Consider the following 8,978-nt stretch of genomic DNA (forward strand, 5'->3'; position numbering starts at 1 on the left):
AATTACAACTTCATAATCAAGTATCGAGCAGGTCGCAAGAATGGAAATGCCGATGCCCTATCCCGGATGCCACACTTGAGAGATGTAGAAGAAGAAATGGGTGAGCTTGAAGAAATTGAACTACCAGCCTTCCATCATTCCAAGGCAAAACATCATCAGTCAAGTACCTATCAGAAACAACAAGAGGTGAATTTTAATCCGTTAGCACACCATAGATGGGCTGACACCCAAGACAGCAATCCGGCTGTGAAGTTGGTGAAGGAACTGCTGACTGAGCAAAGTGCATATCCCGATGAGGATGCCCCAGAAGAGACGCATCAACTCTGGAAAGAGAGAGGCAAAATGTTCCTGTATCAAGGGAAGCTCTGTAGAAGGTACACCAATCCGAAAACACATGAATTGGTTTGGCAGATTATCGTGCCTAAACAAGATGTGAAGATGGTCCTCGAAGCTTACCATAATGGTGCTGGTCACTTCGGTTGGAAAAAGTTAGAAGTACTTCTAAGAGAAAGATTTTATTGGGTCAGGATGAGAAAATCAATCGAACAGTGGTGCAGAAATTGTGGCCCGTGCAACCTCAGAAGAAACGATCAAAAGAACCAAAGAGCACCACTGCAGCCCATAATCACCAAACAACCACTTGAACTTGTAGCCATGGACCACGTGAAGTTGACACCAAGCCGGTCCGGCTATGTCTATGCCTTGACCATCGTGGACCATTATTCACACTTCTTGGTAGTAGTACCCGTAAAAGATCTGACAGCAAAAACAGCAGCCAAAGCGTTCCAAACGTACTTTTGTAGACCCCATGGATATCCAGAACAGGTTCTCACCGACCAAGGTACAGCCTTTGAATCAGAGATCTTCAGAGAATTCTGTAATATGTATGGTTGCAAAAAGATCCGGACAACGGCCTATCATCCATAAACAAACGGCTTATGCGAGAAGATGAACCATATTGTAATAGACCTACTAAAGACTTTACCTGAGACAGAAAGGAATCAATGGCCAGAGAAATTGCCTGACTTGGTGGATCTGTATATTCATGTCCCGGTGAGCTCCACCAACTGCACCCCAGCTTACCTTATGCGTGCAAGACCCGGCCAATTACCAATCGATCTAGAAATGGGAATTCTGAAACCAGACGCAGAAGTTCAAGACTCCAATTGGGATATCATACGGCAAAAGCAGTATCGCCAAGTGCAAGAGAGTGTGGAAAGAAGCCTTCAGCAAACTAGAGAAAGACAAGAGCGAACTTTCAACCAGAATGCTCTAGCGACCCCATTAAGACCGGGTGACCAAGTGCTCAAGAGAAATCGTCGAACCAATAAACTAGACAATCAGTGGGAAGCCGTACCCTACACAGTTTTACCAACAAGAATGGATAATCCTAAAATGTGTCTCATTAGCAAAAACGGAGTCTTAACATCTGTACTAGTGTCGAGAGACAATCTTAAATTATGTCCGGAAGCATTGAAAGAGCCAGAAGTTGTCCAGCCAGAACCAGAAGTTATTCAACCCATACAGATTCAACCAGTAAAGGAAAAAGAAGAGGAAATGTATCACACCTGTATAGGAGACTTTCCCAAAACCCTACTAACATACCATGGTGCAGTAGTGGTTCCCATGGTGGCCTTTTACCCAACACCGAACCCAATACCAGAAGTCCCAAGACAGGAAGAGGCTGACCCCGTACTACAGGAGGTTCCAGGCCAGGAAGAACAGATTCCTGATCAGAGTAATCCCATTCACGGTGGACTTGCCAACTCCATAGTCGTGAAATTATCTTTAGCAGAGAGGGCAGATACTACATCCGCAGTAGACAGTAGTACACCACATGAAGAGACACCGCTATTACGTAGATCACAGCGTAGTACCCAGGGTCAATTACCGGCCAGGTATGCGGATTACCAACTATAAAACTATAGTCATTGTTATCATTCTGCAACGTTTAAGCCCAGTACCTACAGAGACTTGTCTGTATGAACTTATTGCATATTCTTGAACTTTTTATCAGCTCGGAGGCACTAAATCAGAGCTCCAGAAAGACTGCTTTTTTGAACTTTGCTTTTTGCTCTTTTTGAACTTTCTTTAGACTTTATATTGGTAACTCCGTTGGAAAAATGGAACTAAATTCCTGGACACAAAGTGCAGTGCCTTTCCTAGTACCTTCAAGGATAGAACTGTATTAATGGACGCTATTTGAAGTGACTTTTTACAGAACTCTATTTTTGTTTCCTTGAGTGGTTTTTGTAACTTTTCATTTTTAAGACTCTGTACATATTAATTGTTATTTCAAAATGTTATCGTCCCACAGTCCCGGAGTACTGTTCTTAACTAAGGGGGAATGTGGCACCCCTAGGGGTATTTGCCACAAAAACAGTTACTGACACTACATACAAATACTAAAATAGCAAGACTGCACTACCACCTCCGGCCAGAAGGGGGAGCTCCAGAGACTCCCCTTGATCCATTCTGGTCTGAGAGAAGAACTGGCAGTTGGGCTAAGGAGCTGAAAGTGAGAGGTCATACAGCTGAATTTCTAACAGCCCTATGACGGTTTCCAGGCCCAAATCACCGGCCTGAGGAGAAGAGGGACAGAGAAAAAGGACATTGTGAGAACCGGGTAGCATTCACCACTACCCAGAACAGGCGCAAAGACGGATACCGGATCCGTGGCTGTATTCATTATATATAATACAGCAACCAGAAAACGTGAGGTGATATCAGCTTCACTAGGGCCGGATGCAGCAACAGATACAGAGTTCAGTGGTACTCCCGGAGGGGGTAAGCCGATAAAAGGACTCGGGTTGCCCGTCGAACCAGGACCCGGAGGGGACAGATTGGGCCGGCAGCCAGTTCACATACAGCAGCAGGGCCACATAGAAACTGCGTACAATAAGAGGCGAAGACCCCGGCAGGGTCAAAGTAACTCAGAGTTCCCATACAGACTCCGGTGACAGGACTGGTTGTAAATCCCTTTATGTTGAAGTAAACTGGTTAAACGTTTCAGTGCCTCAGTCTTTCATTTGGACAATAGCCATCTATCCAGGATCGGGATCATCACCGCTGGGAGAACCTGCTGCTGATCAAGTAAGTGCCTGTTCCCTCACGATACCCCTTACACTGTGCATTGCCTGAGACCACAGCACCGGGTCAAGCCACACGTGACATCCCCCTCAAGAGACAAACCCCATTGGTCCGGTGCTGGGTACCCCGGTCTCCTGGGCGTCACATTGACATTGGGCTGGGGTTAAATTGTCCCTTCCCTTGACCTGGGCAAAGATTCTAAGTTCCTTTAATATGAGATTATGGACAGTATACAAATGACTACCCCAATGGTGTAAGGGGTGCAAATTGGGTTGTCCTCTCACATCAACATTCTGAGGATCACCCATAGAGATCAAGGCTATTCCTTCTTCACGGGTGTCAGTTTTTTCATGCTTATGAGAATCCAAAGTAACCCTTTTCTTTTTTAATTTAAAAAAAATGTAATGGTTGCTATAATGGAAGAGTGCCAGAACACAGTATTGTAGTTTGATCTTTGCTTAATACTGGTCAGAGTGTCCATGATTATACCTGTCCATCAACCATAATTATCACAACAAGACCATGGAGCAATGGAACAATGTGGCCTTGTGCGATGAATGATATTTTTATGTAAAGTTGTTGACAGCCAGGTAAAAAAGAGATGGTATTGCCCCTGCTGTTTTGTTCGCATTTACTATACACTTGTAGTGTTCCGGGTCACTATGACCCGGCTTATTAAACCTTGATTTTAGACACTAACTCCATTTTTTTTACACTTTTTGCTTACTAGACTGTTTGTGAACATGTTTGGTAGTAAAAAAAAAAAAAGAAAAATAGTATATAACTATTTTTTATTTAAATTTTTTTTTTTAACAAGGATATGATGCCCACATTGCTATATACTACGTGGGCTGGGCAATATACTACATGGGCTGTGCAATATACTACATGGGCTGTGCTTTATACTACATGGGCTGTGCAATATATTACTTGACTGGGCAATATACTATGTGGCTGGGCAATATACTACGTGACTGGGCAATATACTACGTTAATGGGCAATATACTACGTGGCTGGGCAATATACTACTTGACTGGGCAATATACTACGTAGCTGGGCAATATACTACGTCACTGGGCAATATACTACGTGGCTGGGCAATATACTAGATGACTGGGCAATATACTGCGTGGCTGGGCAATATACTACGTCGCTGGGCAATATACTACGTGACTGGGCAATATACTGCGTGGCTGGGCAATATACTACGTCACTGGGCAATATACTATGTCACTGGGCAATATACTACGTAGCTGTGCAATATAGGGCAATATACTACGTAGCTGGGCAATATACTACATGGCAGGGCAATATAGTACGTCACTGGGCAATATACTACGTGGCTGGGCAATGCGTTAGAATCGGGCCACCATCTAGTATTCAACAATCACTAAGTCATTATATTGTGTAAAAATCCTGTGATGAAGGATCCTTGCACAATCTACAATAATATTTGATGTCACTCAAGATTCATAATCCTTCAGCAATATACCAGTTTGTCCGTTATGATCACACCTCCCCCTTTGTCTGCACTACCTATCACAATCTGCTCTTTGGATGTGAAGGACCTGAGAGCTTGATATTGGGCTGGGGTTAAATTGTCCCTTCCCTTGACCTGGGCAAAGATTCTAAGTTCCTTTAATATGAGATTATGGACAGTATACAAATGACTACCCCAATGGTGTAAGGGGTGCAAATTGGATTGTTCTCTCACATCAACATTCTGAGGATCACCCATAGAGATCAAGGCTATTCCTTCTTCACGGGTGTCAGTTTTTTCATGCTTATGAGAATCCAAAGTAACCTTTTTCTTTTTTAATAAAAAAAAAATGTAATGGTTGCTATAATGGAAGAGTGCCAGAACACAGTATTGTAGTTTGATCTTTGCTTAATACTGGTCAGAGTGCCCATGATTAGACCTGTCCATCAACCATAATTATCACAACAAGACCATGGAGCAATGTGGCCTTGTGCGATGAATGATATTTTTATGTAAAGTTGTTGACAGCCAGGTAGTTACCTGGAAAAGAGATGGTATTGCCCCTGCTGTTTTGTTCGCATTTACTATACACTTGTAGTGTTCCGGGTCACTATGACCCGGCTTATTAAACCTTGATTTTAGACACTAACTCAATTTTTTACACTTTTTGCTTACTAGACTGTTTGTGAACATGTTTGGTAGTAAAAAAAAAAGAAAAATGAACTAGAAATCTTTTTTTTTTGTTTTTATTCTGAAAAAACATCAATGAGCAAAACGAAAATAGAAAAATACATGAAAAACAATACACATGATTACACGTCTTAGACAGCGCGTTCTGAGCAGTCCATTCTGCGCATAATATACACGTGTAGTGCACACCTAGTGATCTCTCTGGATGCACTCTACATTTTAGAATAGACTGCGCACCAAAAATAATCAATGTAAAGCCATTTTTATGGTGCGCAGATCTCAATGCACACCCCCGGTAGAGCGCGTGTACGACCCCATTGAAATAATTTAGGAAATAAATCAATTGATATACAATAGTAGATGCAATAAATAGACCCAACTGAGGTTATAACTCCTTTATTTCACTGAAAATATGGCCTCACAGCTGTAAAAAACGATGTCGGGTCACTATGACCCGAACACAACAAGTGTAACTTTTTGCGTGTAGCAAAAAGTAAACGAAAAAAAAAAAATACTCATAGGTAGGTCCCCCCAAATGAGGAAAAGTCAAGGAGTCTCAAGTTTTAGAGACTTACAGAAAAAAATCTACAGGGTCGCAAAAAGTCTGTTCGGATGACCCGAACAGAACAGCAGGGTTAATAGCAACAACCTCTCAGAAGAATATTGCACATTTCCACACCTTAAAAATATTAAGCAATGGTTTGAGAAACAAGACACAGAGAGGTAGATTTACTAATCCTGTATAATTGCTCATTCATCGGTGGAAAAAAAACACATCTAAGACCACATTGGACACTTTGGGTTTTATTTTTGGTCAGCAAAAAAATCCAAAATGCCTAACTGGTAATTTGAATTATAGCGTTGGTTGGTCAACGATCAAAATGAACAATGGTTCATTTCACCTAGGCAGCCAACAATCATTTGTTGTGGACCGCTAATCTAATCTAACCTCTAATCCGAATGTGGGCTATTAGACACGACAGTCATAAAATACAGAAGATTTGTGAAAGTGGCTCATGCTCGATGAGAAATCTGACGCATTTCATAGACTATCTCTCTTTTATAAAGGAGTGGTTGCTCTGCCTATGCACAATGTACACAGAAAGCTGACAATCAGAGGTTTGGTTGGTGCTATGCAGAGAACTGTTAGGACTTCAGCAAAGAAAACAGTGATTTTAGCAATAATTCAAAACACAGTCCAGTAAGTGACACATCACTGGAATCAGCATTTCTGCCACTACATCATGCTACTCTCAAATTGGTAGAAATAAACCTGATGACAGATTCCCTTTAAGAGGGTTTTCAAGTATATTGTGAATCCATATTATATTGGGATTGTTGGGTGATGCGATCAACTCTAAATGTGCCATGATAATCAGTACTAAGCTAGCCAAGGGGACAGCAATTCAAAAAGGGTCACTATTTTCAATGCAGTGGTGTCAAAGCATTCTAAGATTGGTGAGATTGAAGAAAAACATCCAGCGAAAGAGGATCCTGTGGACACAAAACTGAGCAGTGGAAAAAGATTTCCTAGGTAGATGAATCCAGATATCGTTGCACAATACTGATGGGAGGTTGAGAATTTGGCACAAGCAGCATGAATCGAGGAACCCTTCCTTTTTAGGTGTCAATAATTCAAGTGGAGTAATGAGGTGAAGAATGTTTCCTTGGAAAAACCTTAGGGCAGGGGTGGGGAACCTCAGGCCATTTACGGCCCTCGATGACCTTTTATCAGGCCCCCGAGCTGATTCTCAGGGACCACGTTCTTGGGCAGGGAGCTGTATTTTGATTACAACCAGCTCATTAATTTCTTCTTGCTCTGTGAGCACACACACACACAGTGTTCACTTACTGAACTGTTGTGATACGGTGGTCTAGGAGCAACATGGAACGAGCTCTGAAGGAAGTGGTAACTGTACTGACCGCAGTCCCTAAGCTCAACACAACACTAGAAGTAGCCGTGGAATGCTCCTAACTCTCCCTAGGCATCTCGTCACAGCCTAAGAGCTAACTACCCCTAAAGATAGAAGCAGGAAAGCTATCTTGCCTCAGAGAAAATCCCCAAAGGATAGATTAGCCCCCCCACAAATAATGACTGTGAGTGGAGAGGGAAAATACATACACAGAATGAAACCAGGATGAGCACAGGAGGCCAGTCTAGCTAAATAGATAGGACAGGATGGAATACTGTGTGGTCAGTATAAAACACTACAAAAATCCACGCAGAGTTTACAAAAAAATCTCCACACCTGACTAAAGGTGTGGAGGGCAAATCTGCCTCCCAGAGCTTCCAGCAAGACAGAATTAATTAACACTGATAAGCTGGGCAAACATAGAAAGCACAGAATGGATAAGTCCACAATCTACGGACAGAAAAGAGCAAGCAAAAACTTAGCTTTGCTGAACTGGTCAGGATAACAGGGAACTCCAAAGAGATGTGAATCCAACCAGGAACCATTTACAAGTGGCACTGGCTGAAGAAAGAGCCAGGCCTAAATAGCCGAGCAGAAGAGACGATAAGTGGAGGCAGCTGATGACAGCTAACTCCAAGGAGCAACCATACCACTAGAAACCACAAGAGCAGAACTCACAAAAGTGCCACTTACAACCACCGGAGGGAGCCCAAGAGCGGAATTCACAACACTGAACACTGAAGGGCATGCAAAGAGATGTATTTTTTGGGTGGAGTTTGTATGGCCCCAAAAGAATAGTATAAATATAGTATAAATATGGCCCTTGGCAGAAAAAAGATTCCCCACCCCTGCCTTAGGCCTCTTTCACACTTGCATCGTTTTAGATCCGTCGTTTTAGGAAAAAAACGCATCCTGCAGATGTGCCCGCAGGATGCGTTTTTTTCCCATAGACTTGTATTGCCGACGAATCGTGACGTATGGCCATACGTCGTGTCCGTCGTGCACTGGATGCGTCGTGTTCAATGTAACGTTTTTTCATACATCTCATCCAACATTTCCTACAGCGCATGCGCAGCTTTACTCCGCCCCCTCTTCCCCGGGACTTAGAATAGGCAGCCTATGCATTGAAAACTGCATCCGCTGCCCACGTTGTGCCGAATTTGCACAACGTACGTTGGTACGTAGCGCCGACGCTTAGTGATGGCCGCGCACTGACGTAAGTGTGAAAGAAGCCTTAGGGACTTACTTAAGCATTGTGACTGTCAGAGTTCTTTCTTTTACTGGAGCTGTTCACTCTTTTAGCAGGACAAAGCACCACTCCACAAGGGTTGCATAGTTATGAATTGCTTCTAAGAACATGATCACCAGTTTTTCTTGCTTAATGGCCCTCTAAGGCTACTTTCACACTAGCGTTGTTTGCTGTACGTCGCAACGTGTTGTTTTGGAGAAAAAACGCATCCTGCCTATTGTGCCTAGTGGCACATAGGGCAGGAATCTGTCTGTACTTTGTAAATGTACCAGGGTGTCCTATTATAACATCGCCGGGTACTATTACTTGTAATTAACTAATGCTTGGACGCTGTGCGTTAACACTGTTGATGGTGTGATATTTTTCGGTGGTTCTACTTCCCCAATGATTGGCAGTATGTGTTTTTATATGTAGTTGTATTAATAAAATTTTGGCTTTTATAATGGAATTATTGCCTTCTGATCATCGTTTTTTCAGTGTCTATATCATAAAAGACCAGTGCAAGCCAAGTGATCTTTGTTCAGCCTACGACTGAGCACCTCTAACTTTTTAACC

This window comes from Ranitomeya imitator, chromosome 7 (genome assembly GCF_032444005.1).
Source record: "Ranitomeya imitator isolate aRanImi1 chromosome 7, aRanImi1.pri, whole genome shotgun sequence".
Classification (NCBI taxonomy): domain Eukaryota; kingdom Metazoa; phylum Chordata; class Amphibia; order Anura; family Dendrobatidae; genus Ranitomeya; species Ranitomeya imitator.